Raw genomic sequence first — 18,745 nt, 5'->3', positions numbered from 1 at the left:
TAAACTATCGAAGTAATCCTGCTGGACATCACTTAATAGCATGGATACTCCCAGTGTTTTACGCTTCAAGTTATGTGAAATGTGCAGCTCTTTGTGTCATGTTACTTTGGATTTTGTGTTTAAGAATAAAGAAGGGAGAAGACAGGGAGGGGCAGAAGACACTTGCTACAGTACTGCTTTAAGATTTTCAAATAGTCGACTTCCAACCGTGACAAGCTTAGCACAGCTATTAGTCTGGCTGACGGCAGGTTCTCTCTTTTTTGACTCAGTTGCTAAACCTGCTTTCAATACTCCCCGTGGGTTCTAGTTCAAGGACTGGCTGAGTGCACAAACAGCAAGTTCAGTTACCAGATTTAATCTGTCAGGTGCAAACAGCTGTCAGATCCATCTGTGGGACTTTCTCAAAGGGTGCAGACATTTTTTTAAAAAACCCACCAACACCACCAAGATTCTTTAGTGTCACTCTTGTATTCCCCAAAATGCATGAGAACTTCACAGTGAAGCTTAAGTGACTAGCAATATGGTGAAATGTTTGCATCATAAGATAAATAGCAAGATGCAAGTGACAAAGCCAGCCATTCTTTGTGCCATCGCTAGTGCTGTGCTGTGCCTTCCACAAGGGCATTTGTTGTCACTTTCCCTTTGATCATCTCTGACATTCTTGCGATGGAAACTACCAAGCCATTGCCAACTTAGTCTTGTACATGTTGCATGAATTAAAATGTATTCACTTTGTCATTTCCCTTGGATCGCTCACTAGCTGCTGAACTTGTATTAAAAAAAAACCCGGTGTCTCTAATGCCTGAGCGAATTACCCTCCTTTTTAAAGTTTTACCGCTCTTACATGAATCTACACATTGACATTAGTTTAGAAATTGAATTAAAAGGAAAATATTTGTTTAACGTCTACTAAAGGTTTAAGGCAAATTGCTAAACCATGTCACTAATGGCCTAAAACTAATGCAAACGCTAGAAACACAGACTAGAACGATCAAAGCTGCAGGGAGCAAACTAATGATCTGAGGGAGTTCTTCTGGGCAGAATATGCTCTGCATAATCAGGAGCTGTCCTCTGCAGTTTCATGTCAGCAAGTGGTCCACTGGCACAAGTCTAGTTTGCAGATGGACTATTCCCCATCATTAAGGGAATGGGGGAAGTCCTTGCCTGTGCAGAGAAGCACTGCCTATTATAGCTCCTGAGTGCACACTGGAGTTGTTGGCTGAGTGACAGACTGCAATTCACAAACCCACTTAGGCAAACAGATTGGTCTCTCTGGAGTCCTTATGGGTGGGGAACTGCACAGCCATAGAATCTCTTGTGCAGCAACAAGTGGATGATATTGCAGACGGTCTAGATATAGATCACAACCAATGCCATGTGGCATCTGAGGAGTTGGGAAAGACCTTTTTTTAACAGTGTGTGCACAGATATAAAGGTTTATTTATCTTTTTACTAGGTTGAATACGAGGCCCTTCTTTATCTATCTGAGGTAGCTGGCATCACAAGCATTAGCTCACCTTAAATCTCAAATTGGATGACAAAAAATAAAACCTCTCTCTATATTTATTTGTGAGAGCATTTACCATACTAAGCTGAACAGCTACTTTTTGACTAGGCCCCACTGGAAACTGCTTACGTAGATGTTTTAATGGGAATTGCTACTGCAACTTCCTTTGAAGACTTCCATAGAAATGATTTTACGGCTCACACAAGTAGATCACTGACATATCAGCCGGCTGAGATACTATATTTTATCAACCAGTTCAAGGGCTGCAATCCTATGCACACTTACCTGGAAGTAAGTTCCACTGAACTCAATGGGACTTACTTCTGTGTTGACATACACAGGGTTGTGTTCTCATTGTTCCTAGGCAAAGGACACCAGGAATGCTTAGCTAAGTAGTGGACTTACCAAAGTTCATCAAAACGTTCCTCAAACTATGGAGATAGTTCTGTGGTTTGTCCCATCTGGTTTCTCCTGTTTAGTTGCTCAGGATGTGGTGCGTGGGCACTTTTGAATAATGTTTCTAGTCTGGAGATTTTCTCTCTTTAAACAAACAATAGGGCTGATGTTAAATAAGACAATCACGTCTAAGTCAAAAGGCACCAAATGTGATTGTAGCTAGTCTTGTATTACAAAATGGATTTCTGATTCGCTCTTGTTAAATTACACATTAACCAAACATTAGGTCATCTTGTAGCTCTGCTTTTCTTTGCATGTAGGTTACAGACCAAGACAGCTCTCTGTCAGGCAAGAACTTTGCCACACATTATTTTTGGCTGGGCTTGCAAGATTTCTTCCCTCTTCTCTCATTCGTCTTCAACCAACACAAATAAAACGGAAACGGCAATATTTATGTTCCTCAATCTCCACCCCTTAAAATGACCAAACTGGTGGGGGTGGGGTGAAGGGGGAGACCGCTTGCCCCATGCAGACAATTTATAGAGCTGAGCAGATGTCTGAAACAGCTGACAGGACGCGAAAATTTTTAAACAGTAACAATGCAACAAACAAGTGGAACAGAATTTTCTTCCCAGCAACGAGTCTGCTCAGCCAGAAAGTTCAAGGAGTTAACAGCAAAACTGCTGCATATATTTAAACTTTGTGCTGAGGGTCATGTAAACATTCCTTTCCCAGACACTCTGCTGTGAATACAGAATCTCACTGACCCTGCTGTGTCTCCCCCTATAAGATTTACCACAACACCATAACAAAGCTACACATTGTATCTGTCAAAAAGGAAAGGATATTTAAAGGGGGGGGGGAGAGAGAGAGACACCATCTTGCTATTTAAGGAAACCAAGTCTGTTTTTTTATCAGTGGCATGTGAAGCAAAACAACTGAGTGACCAATCCTCTATTCAAAACATTTCCCCTCTTTTTAAGTACACATCATGTGGACATTTCTGCAAACTCCAAGCCATCTTCTATTCTCCAGTGAAAGTGCACCTTAATATATATGAGTTGTCATGGACTGTTATGTGGGAGCAGCATGTATCACAAGGCTTGTAGGAAAGGAACCATCTTGAACCGTTACCAATAAAGTAAATTGTACCGTTAGGTTGTCTGCATGTTCAACGCAATATATCGCTCTTCAGATGGAAAGCAGGGATGAAGAGGTGGGTGGAGGGAAGGAAAGAAATGGAAGATTATGATTTAAAATTCTAGTCATTCCGCTGTTGTCCTGAAGAGATATGCCATTGTCAGGCACTTCATCCGTCAAACTGTATTCTTGCGTTAGACAGCAGTGGGCCTGTGGGAGATTTCATAGTGTAGGAATTTGGGGCGGGGGTTGTTGTTCTCTTTCCATGGTCAGGCTGCGGTAGCAGCAGGTGCAAAGTCATCACAACTCTATTAGCTCAACCATGGATTGGCTATAAAGACATGCTATTGTCCTCAAATTGCATGTCAGCTCATTACCGGGGGAAGCGACTTGTTTCAGGCTTTGCCCTTTCTCTAGGAAGGTTGCATGTCCCTGTCAGGTCTCTTTCACAAAAGACCTCAGCACACACACAGAGAGAGAGAGACAGAGAGAAGGAGAGAGACATCAAACACTTAGCTGGATTCCAACCACATTCCACTCCTCTAGCCTCATAGAGAGGACCTGAAAGGCTCTTCTGCTCTTATTTCACTCCTGACAAAAGCTGAACAATGGAGTGGCTGTTGGCAAGGCCCCCTTTATTCCCCCTGTTAAGAGCTATATGCATTATCTCAGGAATCTCCATTCATATTAAGATAATGCCCAGTCGCTCTCCCCTTGTTTAGGTTACAGCTCAGCCTATCCCAGACCACCTCTCATTTTCTTTTCTTGCTTGATAATCCTAGGCTTTAGCCACTGAGCTACCCCAGAACTAAACAGCCTAAATGGGAAGATAATTGCAGTAAAACTAATGCAGCAAAGCTCTAGACAGATGTTGTGCCTTTCTCCCGCCTTCTGATCCTAAGCTACAGATTTGGTTAGCCTTCCCAGAATGCATCAGTGAATACCGTCCTGGATCCAAGGAAGGAAAAGGTTTTATTGAGAGCACCATTAACTATTCCCAAAGTGAGAATTCTTAATAATCAGCCTTTCTAGTGATCAGCTTCAAATGAATACTTGCATACTAACCATTTATCCTTATTCTTACTGCGAAGGATTGGAAACTTAGGTTGTCTGGAGAAGCCCAGTTTAGCACAGACTTTTCTAAGTCACTATGAAACTGGGGGACGGGGGGACGGGGACGGGACTGACACTATGTATGGGGGGGCAGTTGTTGAGAAAGGCCATGGTTTGCCACCTGAATTTACATGTCTTGAATTAAAAAGAAAGGAAGAAGGAAGAAATAAGTAAACAAAGGTTTCTGGATACAAATAAACAAAAACCAACAACATATTTGGTTTGGGTTTCACATAATCCCAATAGGATTTCATTTGTAAACCTTAAATGCGAAGGAATTATGATGGTTACATCACTTCATTCCAGTTGAGGAGAAGTTAACAATGTGCACTTGATTTCTTAGAATTCAAATGGAATAAAATACATAAACAGTGCAGTCCTATACATACCTACTCAGAAGTAAGTCTAATTGAGTTCAATGACACTTGCTTCCAAGTGAGTATAAGATTGCAACCTAAGAGAGAAATAAAATTGCCTTTTAATTTAACATTGAAAATGCAAAAAAAAAGAAGTTCTGATTTAAATCATAGAAATACCTATTTTAAATGAGAACTCTGGCTTGTCATAGAGGAGGAAAAATGGGCAGAATACTAACAGGAATGTACTGTAAATCATTTCCTACATAGTACGTGCAGAAGGATACAATCTACTTCCAGCATCTGACATGTTAGTAAATAACTGCAGCAGAGTCTATGTGATGCGGTTTGCAATCATTTACTTAATTACAAAAATATGTGCCACAGTTGCTGAACTTCGCTACTGTCATAACTTTCCTTGAAGTTCAACCAGCCAATGACAGTAAAGCTGTCAGGTAGATTAAAGACGGCTGCTTGTCATTGCTTCTGGCATTTATATGTAAAATGCAAAATGCAAACAAGCATGTAGAATTATTAGTCATATTATTAGTGTTATCGCTGCACATCTTGGACATCTGCCTTTGCAATAAGAAAGATAAACTAGATAGCCATATTGAATTGATGGGACATAACTGCTCAGGTTCAGTTACTAGCTTTATTCGGGTGCCATTTTCTCCGTGTAATAAAATCAATTTGCTGGCCTGCTCCTACTATCCTATCCCACCCCTGTGTTTTGGACTTGCCTGCTGGATACTCATAGGCTCTTCCTCTGATTCAGATTCTGGAGTGCATGGATACTCAGGACAGGGCAGAACTCGTTACATACAGACTGGGAAGATACCTATCAATTAGCCATTGGCAAAGCTGCTATGATGTAGATACCTGGAAGTGAAACACTACTAACTCTCCAGCTTCAGGTTTTTTGGGAGGGGGGTTGGAGTTGGGGGGTTGGAATTAAACCCCTTGATCTGCATCATTGACTGGCTGAGCAGCTGACTTCATGGAATATTCACAAACATTCACATGGAGAGAGACAAAGAGGTGTGGTCTTGGTAGGTAGCATGTACCAAGGCAAAAACAGATGAATGACCAAAGTACCGTATTCTCAGCTTAGTATTATGCATTACAGGTTGTATTCAGTGAAGTTTAACTCAGAGTAGACCCACTGAAATTGATGCACATGACTAAATTATGTTATATTAAATTAATATTTCAATATACTACTCTAATAAAACTGAGTTGGATACCAGCGTACATCACTAGAGAAAAATGGAGTAGAGATTAATTCAGGACAGAAACCCAATATGTATGTGTTATATTATTGGTAAAAAGTGTTGCTGAAATGTAACCCTAGAATAAATACCGGTAGATTTTAAAAAAACCTTGCGATTATTTTTGTGGCATCTTTTTTTTTTTAATTCCAGTGTGGAAACTGTCCCCTTCCTGGCAATGTTCTTTCTGACAAGGCACCCAAGGCAGTCTACAAATTTAAAGTACTAAAGCAGGCATCCCCAAACTTCAGCCCTCCAGATGTTTTGGACTACAATTCCCATCATCCCTGACCACTGGTCCTGTTAGCTAGGGATCATGGGAGTTGTAGGCCAAAACATCTGGAGGGCCGCAGTTTGGGGATGCCTGTACTAAAACAAAATACAGATATAATAAAACTTGTAAAGTTGGCTGGGCGATGGAGGTGAGGGGACAGTCTGAATGGAGCAGACCTCAATGTGGTCTTTGTTTCTGTCGCTCTCTTCTTCCATTTCACGAACCAAATGGTGTATGTTGGCCCTTTGTTGGGGGGAAGCGGCCAGTCTGACATGCTGCATGTTGGCCCTGTGAGAGGAGGGCAGCTTGACTGCAGCAGGTTCTGATGTTGCCTCTTCCTCCTTCCCTCACTCTCTTCTTCCTTCTCACAAGGCATCCATTAACTCTGCAGTGGAGCTGAGGAACCATCTTGGTAGAGCAGGTCCTGGTGTTGTCTTTGCCTCCTTCCCTTGCTCTCTTCCACAGGGGATGATGCAAATGGGAGTCCAGCAACACCTGGGGGACCCAAAATCCCTCACACCTTTATTTATTACAAAATAAAAGGTGTCTAGGTGGAGATCATCCAGCAGGTGCATCTAATTCCTCACCATGAGCCAGGCAATGCCAACGAAGAAGTGGGGGTGGGGGTGGGAGTTCTGCAATAAGTATGGTTGCTAGGTTTCTTGGTCTTCCGTATACAGAAGACATTGCAAATAACAGACCTCCATTTTGTCATGTGACTGAAAGTAGCCATTTTTGGTCTAGGTTTTCTTAATTATATTTTAAAATAAATTGGAATAGATATGTACTAGGAAGGATTTGCTGACCCCCCCCCCAAAAATCATTATTAGAGTTTCTCTATGTACCACCATTCTAATCCTTGAGGGGAGAAATGGAATTTTGATTATTGCTTCCTATTAGATCCCGAATCTGTCTTTCTACAGGCTATGCCTTTACGTATAAAGCTTATGAAAATACTTAAACCTGGTATGTGCAGTGGTTTCATCGGCAAATGGCATAAGTAGCTGTACGGTGCATTAAAAAATGAGCATAAGACTGATTGATGTCTGCATTGGCTTCCCTGAGCTTGACAGTAGTTTTTGTGTTATATTTTAGTTCCCCGTGAGACAACTTTCTCTCTCTCTCTCTCTGCCTTAGAAGAGTGTCTCTCCAGATCCCACACCATGAATTTGGAGCTTGACGGGGGAATGAACTGATGTCTTAACAGTAAATTGTGACAGAAAACACAGTAAACTCTTGACCCCGGCAGCTCTTATCACAGGCAAGTGGAAGGAGGTGTTTTATTTTTATAGTTACAAGCAAGTTATCTGAAATCTCAATAGGGCTGAAAAGGGAAATGGATACTAAATTATTTTGGATTTAAACTGGCCATGATTCCACGTTATTGTGTAGGCTTAGATCATTTGCCTTTGCAAAGCAAAAGTGTGGGATGCTGAAGAATTGGGATGGGAACTAATGTCACAGTAGTGGCTGCCAAAAGCAGCTGACTGTCTCCTTCTCATTTCCTCGCCCTGGTAACAATTAGTAAGACAAGATGCATGACATGTTCCAAATATGCTTCAACTTGACACCACTGAGTGTCATTTGTGGGGAACTCACCATGGTGTTCTTGCTGTTGCCACACTAAACTTTGTGGGGGAGAATAGGAGGCACGGGACTGCTTTTCTTTAGTCATTGCCCACAGGGATGCCGGGAACATGAAAAACAAGCGCCCATGTTCAAAAGGTCACAAGCAAGACTGAAATGAGTGGGACAAACAAGTTGATTGCTCCAGTACTGTGAAAGCCCACTAGCACTGCTGCCTCTCCCTGCCCTGCCTTCAGGGTCCATGCTGCCTACTGGGATAGAGGAAGGAGAGAAGAGGCAGAAATGATGCTGACAGTAAAAACTCAGCCCTGTTGTGTTGAATGTTGGGGTGCACAAGATGGCTGTGACATCTGGTTTCAGCCTAGGACCTCTTTATATTGCAGTGCAGCCTTTCCAAACCTGGCACACTGCAGATGGTTTGGACTCCTACTCACATAAGCCCCAGGCAAAACAGAATGATAGGGGTTGGGAGTCCAACAATATCTGGAGGGCACCCTGTTGGGAAAGGCTGCTGCATTGGGATATTGTTCAGTTATACACAGTCTCAGATTGTGCATGTTTCCTGGAGAATGTAGAAGCCCTATCAAGATATACAGATTACTCAAAGCCCATTGGAGATTATGCTTATTTCCTGGAGAATGTACAATATGCATTGGTCTGTTGGTCTGTATATATACCAGCTAGGAAAAGAGCCCAATTCCTTCTTTGAGGAAGGCTGTACTAATAATGTGCATGTTTTCTGGACAATATGCATTGTTTCTAAGAAACAGTCCCTTGATTTCTATTTCTAGTTCACACAGTCTTTTCAAGACTACGGCACTGGATGTAAGGCCAGTAAGAAATCCCTCTAGCTAGCACAGTCTCATAAGTGAAGCCAGAAAACGTGAATTTATATTTATTTATTTTTAAAATGAAAAGGGCAATTGTGAACAGCAGTGGCAGAATGATCTCTTTTGCCTTATATTTTTAGATCATTTTCAAAAACTATAATGGAAGCCTATATGTGAAAAAAGAAGCTGGCCAAACAAAATAGAGTTGTGCATTCCCCCTGGGGATGGGGAATGTGATGTTTCCAATCGCTAAGAGCAAAAAGTACTAATGGGGGTAAATCGTAAAGCTACTAACATAGAAAGCCTTGACTTTCGTTGACATGTTTGATGTGCGTTTTCACATGACCTTTTGTGGAACAGGTCTCAAACTTAAGCAGTTTTACAAACAGGGAGAAAGAAAAGAGGCATGTAGAAGAACAAAGCAGAAGTGTAAACAGAGGGAACAAAGATATTTGAATCTGAATATCCAGTTAATGATTCAATTAGTTTTGCACTTTGTTAAACCAGGGTAATCCTTCTTTACCACCTCCCCATACTGAATATTGCTGAATGGAAGAATGCAAAGGATCCTAAGAAAAGCCATCTTATAAAAGTAAAACCATTTGTAAAGTATTACAGCCCCCCAACCAAAGGTTGTTTTTTTGTTAGCTGAAACTGATTATAGTAGATAGACAGCTAGATAGATACAGGGGTAAAAATACATTATTCAGTCTCATCTGAATTCCTTTCACTATAAGCTGTTGAATGAACACAGTTCATTTTAGGATTAGAGATTGGGGAGCAAGCAATATCGCTTCTCCCTTGAAAGATATGTAAGAACTCCATAACCTCTGCTCAGACCTTTTCCTATTGCCTTTTCTCTGTCACGTAAAGGTAAAGGGACCCCTGACTGTAAAGTCCAGTCACGAATGACTCTGGGGTTGCCTTTCCATAATTTTTGGGTTCCTTCTATTCAGGGCAAAAATAAAGACTCCGAAGAAGCTGTTACTAAGGGAAAGGGAGAGAAGTGGGTGAGTTTTAAAAAAATTATTTGATGTGTTCCCGATTCTGCCCCCCCCCCCCAAATAATAATCAAGAAAGTGATCCAACTGTCTGGAGCAGGCTTTTAGTGGGCTGTAGGAGAACCAGCAAAATAATAATAATAAATGATCCCCTTCTTCTAGAAGAACATCTCATGAACAGAGTTCCCCACCATGAGAACTCTGGATCCAACCCACTAAAATGACAAATTTATGGACAGCTGTGACAAGCTTCTTGTTTCCCAAGAGCAAGTCTCACAAATGAGTTTCTCATAAAGATTTTTTTGGAAGGTTGGGAAGCAATGCAAGAATAAATAAATAACCAATTTGCTATAAATGAAATATAATGATAGCAATAATGATGATGAATAAATCAGGACGAAATGAAATTTATTGCTGTTAACATTATAAAATAATAATGGTGCATAAATCAAAAATCAATTTGCTATGAATGAAATATATCATTATTATTAATTATTGTTGTTGCTACAGCAGTGACCAGAGAAGGAATGACCACTGTGAGCAGCACAGAGAGAATAAATGCCATGCTGTACCTGTAGCTATGAAACACATTTATCTGCCCCACCTGCAATAAAAAAAATGTCTCTCCCCTATTGGTCTCACAGCCGGCGCTGTAACTCTCCAGCGGCTTGACTTTACCCCCAAACATGTATTCCTTCATTTGCTCTCGAGAAAGGTGGATGCAAAGTCCAATTAAAAACAACAGCAATACCAATAAAAATGCAATAGTTGTCCGCAGACTCATTGGCTGTCCAGTGTTTGCACTGATTAGTGGAGATCAGTGCAGGAACTGCTCACTGGGTTTGAGGTAAGCTCAGAGTGACAGGACCATTTCTGAAGAATGCTGTCCGCTGACTGTGAGATAAAAGTAAACATTGTCAGGCCAGGAAGGAAGCCCAACTCTGATGCATCTTAAGTATAGCCAAGGTTATTTCATACAAGGCTATGAAGCCTGCTAAGTTGAGAGTTAACACTGCTCATTTGTATAACCACTAAGTAATGAGACCCAGCAATTATTAAATCATAAGTGATGAGACAAAGTTAATGAATAGGTAGGTGTATGTAATGAAACAACTTGCTTATGTTAATGGATTACAAGAATACATCTCTAGAAATAATTAGATTAGTTTCCATGTCCTGTATTGGCCGTATTTCTTTGCTTCACAGTCCCATCACTCCAAGCCTTGTCAGTGATACCATGGCAGAATTCATTACACCGGTAAAGTACACTGTAAGTCCAGTCTAGCTGCTATGCTTGATAAGGATAGCTCACTGGACTAACGGCATTTAGTGCGACTACCCTAGTTTGATCTGCATGCTCAGTGCAAATGACATTAGACGTTTGGGAGCTTGTTAGAGAAAACAATTGCCAGAACGTAATTAGTAATGGTGAAACTTTTCGGTGGTGTTTAATTGATAGAGAGTGCGGGCCACAAATAGCTCTGACAACTCTGCTTCCAATTAAACCGCCTTAATGAATGTCTGATTAAGTGTTTCGTGGATCACACTGAAAGGAGAGGAAAGTCTACAAAGCAGATACACCTGTCTGTGAATGGAGTCCTGTATGTCTCCCATAGACTTATCCTTGTACTTTATGTTATGACAATGGTGGGTAGCGTACTATTTCAAATTGGCTTTTTATAGTTGGTTTAAGTGCTTTTGCTACATGAGAGTTTAAATTGTTTTTGTACTTTCTTAATGTTACTTTAAACTGCTCAGAGAAATAAGTATTGCAACTTGAACAAACAAATATTAGCTTTTAAGGATTGGTAAGAACTGATCATCTTGTTTTGGTCTCTGCTTAATGGCACCCTTCCATTGAAGAGGAATGCGGTGTTCTACAGCTCCCAGTTACAAATGGAATCTAGAATGGGGCAAAGCACTGTGCAAGAGCACATACATTGCATATGGTACAGAGGACCCCAGGTTCAATATCACACATTTTCAGCTTAGGAAGGAGAGCTGGGAAAGATCTCTGTAAGACACCATTGAAATCTAGCGCAAGTAGGCAGCACTGACGTATATGGTTCAATGGTCAGACTTAGCCAATATAAGGCAACTTCATATGGGCCAAATATGTTTTGCATTTAGAACCTAAAAGAGCCTGCTGGATCAGATCAAAGGTGTATCTAGGCAAGCATCATGTCCTCACATTGGCCAACCAGATGCCTATGGGGAGTCCACAAGCAGGACCTGAGTAGAAAAACACATCCTGCAAGGAGTGCAGGAAAGTAGAACACAGCCATTGATAGCCATGAATTTGTGCTCTCCACTGCTTGTCGTGTCTGTCTTAAACACCATATTTCTGTGTCCCTCACCTTTTGTTTTCTTCCCTCTTGTGTTACAGGATTCCTCTTCTTGCTTTTCTGTGTATACTACTATGTGTTTTCCAAATGCTGTATATGCAAACTTATTAATAAAACAAGAATTCTTTAAAATGAGCAGAAAGCCAATCAAGATTTCACTGAAATGAGGAAAAGCAGAGCTTCATTTTGCACGGAACAGTCCAGGAGCCAAAATGCATGGATCAGATTTTTAAAGCACCATGTGAAGGGACGGGGAAGAAATCAAATCAGTTTGCATTTAAAGGCGAATTTGCACTTTTGGAGACAATACACAAACCTAAACTCTGATTTCCATGAAATTCGCACTTCTGAGTTTTGCAATGCAGTTCTCCAGCCAAGCATTGTGTACAAAACAGCATAGACTATGGTAAAGTATGCATAAAACACACTTTACCATAGGCAATAAGACATTAGTAATCTCCCTCTCTTAAAAGTTTGAAAGCTATTTGGAATTAACTCCACTAATGAAATCATTCTACAGCATAAAATCCCTGCCCTGTGTTGATAGTGGATTAATTCAAGTGCCTAATACACTTGTGAGCTATTATTAAATAAAACACCAACAATGGCAAACAAGAGCCGTACAGGAAATCACTAGCTACTTGTCTCATATTGTCATTGGGGGGGGGGCTGAGTTTTTCAGCCTAATTTAACAGCACCAAAGTGAATGCCTCACAGAAAGGAGCTTCTCTTTTCCTGCCGTCTTGTTTCTTAAAGCTGCAATTGCCTGATATTTGGTGCAGTAATGCTTTACATGCAAATGGCAGTTCACAAATGCTGGCAAATGTGACTAAATGCTTCTGACCCATTTTTAAATGCCTTTTGGTGCACTGCAGCATAGATAATTTAGACCCGAGCTGTTCTAAGTGCATACAATTAGATTTGATTTAGGTCAGCCACCCTACTGTAGGCCAATGAAACATTTTCACTTTAAATCAAAACAGAATAACCTCTGGTGCCAAACCTGTCATCATAATGCGGATGCGCTGTAATTCCTTTGTTTGTGATATGGGGGAAAAAAAGATTTGGATCTATCAATCCTGGAGCAATTGTCTGGAATCCGTACTTTCTTGCCTTATTTACTGCAAAATTGCCTCTGTGATTAGGTTCTTCTCTTGCCCTATAATCTTTTGGTTATATCCTCAGGATCCTTGTCACTACTAAACTGGATTAAGTCCTTGATTCCAGATGAGATAAAGACTAAGAAGCTTGAGGATATAAAGATAAACATGTAGTCTTGTGTGTGTGTGTGTGTGTGTGTGTGTGTGTGTGTGTGTGTGTGTTTCAGAAGGTGAAATGTGTGAAGCTTTAAGCACACAGAGATGTGGGACAAATATAGCTTGGCAGCTGTGTTAAGCTTGTAAAGACTGACAGAATCCAGTAAAGGAAGTAAGCCTTTTAACTGGTGGTTTGGACCATTTATATAGCACTGGATAATTTTTTTAAAAAATCTTTTCCTGTGCCTTAAGGACAATGACCTTGGTTGATGGAATGAGCCAAGCAACACAGCTCTGGCACTTTTCCTAAAATCCTTCTACAAAGTGACAGCCTGGTTAAAAGCAGAATCAGAAGGAGGGGAGAGGAAGCAACAGCAGCAGCTACCAAGAAAAGGGCAAAGATCACTTACCCATTCCATATTCATAGGTTTGTTTCTATATCCCTTTCGTCACCACATTTGCACATACACGACAACAGAGTTTGGGATAAACGACAACAGCAAGAACATACAAATGCAAGAAGAGTCCTGCTTGATCAGGCTAAAGGACTGTCCACTCCAGCATCCTGTTTTCCTAGTGACTAAACAGGAGTGCCTGGCGTGCTATGGTCCATGGGGTCACGAAGAGTCGGACACGACTAAACGACTAAACAACAACAACAGATGCCTGTGGAAAGCCTGGAAGCAGGACAATCAGGACTTTCCTGAGCATGATCCTCAGCAACTGCAGTTTCTAATAGTGGAAGTAGCACGTAGCCACCATGACAAGCGGCCATTTGACTCACCCTCCGGGAATCTGTCTAATCTCCCTTTAAAGTTCTCCAAGAGGATGGCTTTCACGACATTTCGTAGCAGAACAATTCTGCAGTTTTACTATGTGTAGTGTGAAGAGGTACTTCTTTTTGTCTGCCTGAATCACCCAATGTCCTTTGGAATATCCCAGTTTCAAATATCATGCAACAGGGAGAAAAATCTTCTTTCTGCTTTTACCCAGGAAATATTATAGTGAGACAAGAAACCCACAAGGACATGAAGAAATACCTTACAGCCCCTTGCTGACCACCTTGCATTATTCATATATTGCCGTGGGCTAATAAATACATTTAAGCTGTAAGCCTAACAATCATTAGCTTGGGTACTGCATGTAGAAAGCCAATGAGTGAATCTGTTGACCACCAACCGTTACTGGAATCCAACTCCCATCATCCCTGCCCAGTGACTGCTGACTGCGGCTGATGGGAACAACATCTGGAGGGTTGTAGGTTCTGGAACATATTGTTCACCTCACCATCCACCACTGCTGCCTGTAGGGCCTACTACAGCTGCCCTCCCTCAAAGCTTACACCCAGGTTTGCCTACTGGCCAAGGCCATGGAGCCAGCCACTGTCAGCTGCTGCCTAGGGGTGCTGCTGCCGTTTTGCCATCGCAAACTCTCTTTAAAGTTTAGCATTCATCTGAACCTTATTTACCACCCCAGTAAAGAGGCTGGCGGCACTCCAAAAACTGGGGCTTTCTGAGGTTGTCTGAGATAATAATAATAATAATAATAATAATAATAATAATAATAATAATAAATTATTTATACACCACCCATCTGGCCGGGTTCCCCCAGCCACTCTGGGCGGCTTCCAACAAAACATTAAAATACAGAAATCCATCAAACATTTAAAGCTTCCCTAAACAGGGCTGCCTTGAGATGCATTCTAAAGGTCTGGTAATTGTTGTTCTCTTTGACCTCTGGTGGGAGGGCATTCTACAGGGTGGGTGCCACTACCGAGAAGGCCCTCTGCCTGGTTCCCTGTAACTTGGCTTCTCGTAGCAAGGGAACCGCCAGAAGACCCTCGGCACTGGACCTCAGTGTCCGGGCAGAACAATAGGGGTGGAGACGCTCTTTCGGGTATACTGGACCGAGGCCATTTAGGGCTTTAAAGGTCAGCACCAACACTTTGAATTGTGCTCGGAAACGTACTGGGAGCCAATGTAGGTCTTTCCCAGAGGAAGATATTATGAAGTGAGTTTGTCCTGGAACACATATTCACCGCCTCTTTGCCATAACAGCAAAAACTGTTTGAATATTGTTTACAACAAACCTGACAATATTTGCCACTACACCAAAGCAACTGGCAGCACTCTTGTGGGTGGGGCTCATCAGGAAGCATGCAGACCCCCAGCAGACAGACACACACCGATTAGGTATTTCTTTACCTGCCCTCTGCTCCCATCCATCCTTGCCATACATGTCAACCTTCCTGTTTTTCCTGTTAAATTTCTCTTTTGGAATACAGTCATACCTCGGTTTAAGTACACTTTGGTTTGAGTACTTTCAGTTTAAGTACTCCACGGACCCGTCTGGAACGGATTAATCCACTTTCCATTACTTTCAATGGGAATGTTCGCTTCAGGTTAAGTACAGACTTCCGGAACCAATTGTGTACTTAAACCGAGGTACCACTGTAAATAATAATAATAATAATAATAATAATAATAATAATAAGTAGTAGTAGTAGTAGTAGTAGTAGTAGTAGTAGCAGCAGCAGCAGTGTTGTTGTTGTTTAGTCGTTTAGTCGTGTCCGACTCTTCGTGACCCCATGGACCATAGCACGCCAGGCACTCCTGTCTTGCACTGCCTCCCGTAGTTTGGTCAAACTCATGTTCATAGCTTCGAGAACACTGTCCAACCATCTTGTCCTCTGTCGTCCCCTTCTCCTAGTGCCCTCAATCTTTCCCAACATCAGGGTCTTTTCCAAGGATTCTTCTCTTCTCATGAGGTGGCCAAAGTATTGGAGCCTCAGCTTCACGATCTGTCCTTCCAGGGAGCACTCAGGGCTGATTTCCTTAAGAATTGATAGGTTTGATCTTCTAGCAGTCCATGGGACTCTCAAGAGTCTCCTCCAGCACCATAATTCAAAAGCATCAATTCTTCGGCGATCAGCCTTCTTTATGGTCCAGCTCTCACTTCCATACATCACTACTGGGAAAACCATAGCTTTAACTATACGGACCTTTGTCGGCAAGGTGATGTCTCTGCTTTTTAAGATGCTGTCTAGGTTTGTCATTGCTTTTCTCCCAAGAAGCAGGCGTCTTTTAATTTCGTGACTGCTGTCACCATCTGCAGTGATCAAGGAGCCCAAGCAGCAGCAGTAGTACAATTTATTGCCTGCTCTTCACTCCAGGGTTCTAGGATGGATTACAAACTCTTACAGCACTGTATCACTACAGAGAGTAGACAGACCTATGTTTACTGTGTATGTGCACAAGTTTTTTTTTAATTTATTTATTCCGGCAGCATCATTCATTAATGTAAGAGAAGGTAGGTGATTTTTGCTGATCCCCTTGAAGACTGGTAGCCTGCCTCCCGCCCCCCCCCAAAACCCCAGTATGGAAGGCGGCAGGGGGGGGCGCATTCAGGGCAAGAGGAATTTGTGGAACTTGCTTATGTTAGCAGGCACTTCCACAGGATCGAAAGCTATTCAATAAGCAGAACAGCAGCACCAGATTTCACCCATAGTATCAAGATACTTATCATTGAAAAGTACAGAAGGTCACATCTGCTTGTGAAGTTGGTTATAAAATCATTTTTCAGATTAGCCTGTAGGTATCTCCTACCTTGCAAAGATTTAAATGCCTAATGGTTAATTATAAAACATTATTTTGTGCACATTAAAAATAGCATGTAATTTATAGTCTTTGTACTAGTGGAATAGGGCCAAAAAGTCATAAACCTCCAAGAACGTTTGGGATAGCAGTCAAAGTGAAAGGCACATTTTGTGATTAGATGGGCCAAAGCTTCCAACTTCTTGCCATTCTAGAGAATAAAAGGGAAATGCAAAGAAAAAGAAGGCACAGATTAGGTAATTCTTATTTTTAAAGCAATGGCATCTAGTTTATTCATGAAAATTCAGGAAAGCTACATCTGTGCATGCTTGATTTTGCATGCTTGATTTTACATTGTTTCCTATTCAGCTGTATATGTTTTAACCCAATATTTCTAAGGAATATAGTTGTACATTCTACTTTATCTACAAATTCTTTGATTTAGGTGCATTTTATTTCACCAAGACCACCAAGACTACAGTCGTACCTTGGTTTTAGAATAGCTTAGTTCTCGAATGTTTTGGCTCCCGAACGCTGCAAACCTGGAAGTGTCTGTTTCAGTTTGCAAACTGTTTTTGGAAGCTGAACATCCAACAGGGTTTCTGTGGCTTATGATTGGCTGTAGGAGCTTCTTGCAGCCAATCAGAAGCCATGCTTTGGTTTCTGAACATTTTGGAAGTCGAACGGACTTTTGGAACAGATTCCATTCAACTTTCAAGGTACGACTGTAATGGGAACTCTCCAAAGTGCAACATAACCACAGTATAACATACCAATACTGGCATGGAAACATTCCCATTGGACAGGTTTACAACCAATGGAAGCAGCAATGAAGCTTTTTGGTTTTACAAGTTACCAAAAAGCGGACCCATTGCTGGCCTCTTCCACCTTGCACAAATCAGATAACCCTCTAAGCAGCCTCCTCCCCCAAAACAGTATTGAGAATTTTACTGAAACACAAAAATCCATTTTACGTCCACCAGATATTGCTCACCCTAGAAAAGCAGGGGGCTGTTTTAGCTGAGATTTAGTTTCAGCCCAAATGTTTACTTAGGACTCAGAATTGTCTCTCTTTACCTCTCACCCACAGTTAGATCTAGTCACAGGACCATGATATATTCTGGTAGGTACTCACTCCTATAGTACTTAACAATTCTAAAGTTGTTTTAAGCAATCAATGCTCAACTTAGACAATTCTCTGCATTTTCCTGGCCCCTAAAGCACAAGAGGCCATTCTTTTGGAATATAGTGAAACTTTTGGAATTGTCCTGGACTGACAGTTCTAATATGGGGTGCATCAGGGAATCTCCCTCTCTTCGTCAGGTTGATAGCAATTCCCAAATATCAGCAAAGATTGGGGTGAAGGTAGCAATGGATTATTTCTGCATGGCACCTCCCTGCTTTGATAGGCAGCAAATGATGTACACAGATTCAACATGGCAGCTTAATTTTACATGTCGGCTCTTCTCATGCCTAGTGTGACTGACATACAAACTAGGAGTTGTTCAAATAACCAAACATCGGACTAATAAGGAAATAGCAATGCACTACAAAATTCAGTAACCATATAGAATATTCCACAGAATATTCATTTGTGTTTTGAGATTGTTTCTTGCAAACAAGTGGTAGAAGAATTATAATGAAATAAAAATAAACAGTAAATATGTAGTGAGACAAGTTAATGTCAAAGTATACTTTATCCAGGTCGCATTGCTGCTGCTAACTTACTTCCGTAATGACACTGAGTGATATCCAATGAAGTCATACTCAGAGTAACTTAAGTCCATTGATTTCATGGGTCTACTCTGGCTAATATTGGCCACCATCTATTTGGTAAAGGAAATATTTGAGATCATTAAGCTGAGTACTTCTCCACTCCTGCGCCAATTTATTTGCAGCCATTTTCAGAGGGTGGGGAAATGCTAAAGGACATATTGTCATTTCAAGCATTTCCTTTTATGAAAGAAAGGGAGACACATAGGTATAAGGGAACAGGGGTTTGTACCAGTGAGATGCCTCTTGCTAAGTACAGCTTGGCCTTAAGAACATTGTATGATTTGCCTGTCTATCTAGTCT

General features: G+C 41.3%; 1 long non-coding RNA gene across 2 annotated transcripts in view; it reads right to left on the bottom strand.

Moving 5' to 3' along the window:
• Positions 1 to 2,043, bottom strand: part of LOC132591890 (uncharacterized) — a 77,534-nt gene extending 75,491 nt beyond the window's left edge. For both annotated transcript variants that reach the window (XR_009557330.1, XR_009557331.1), the window contains exon 1: positions 1,913 to 2,043. This is a non-coding gene — a long non-coding RNA (uncharacterized LOC132591890). The remainder of the gene's footprint in view (positions 1 to 1,912) is intronic.
• Positions 2,044 to 18,745: the final 16,702 nt, after the last annotated feature.

Source organism: Zootoca vivipara, chromosome 3 (assembly GCF_963506605.1).
Source record: "Zootoca vivipara chromosome 3, rZooViv1.1, whole genome shotgun sequence".
NCBI lineage: Eukaryota > Metazoa > Chordata > Lepidosauria > Squamata > Lacertidae > Zootoca > Zootoca vivipara.
The sequence above is the reverse complement of the archived record's forward strand: the minus strand, read 5'-3'. Positions and strand labels throughout refer to the sequence as shown.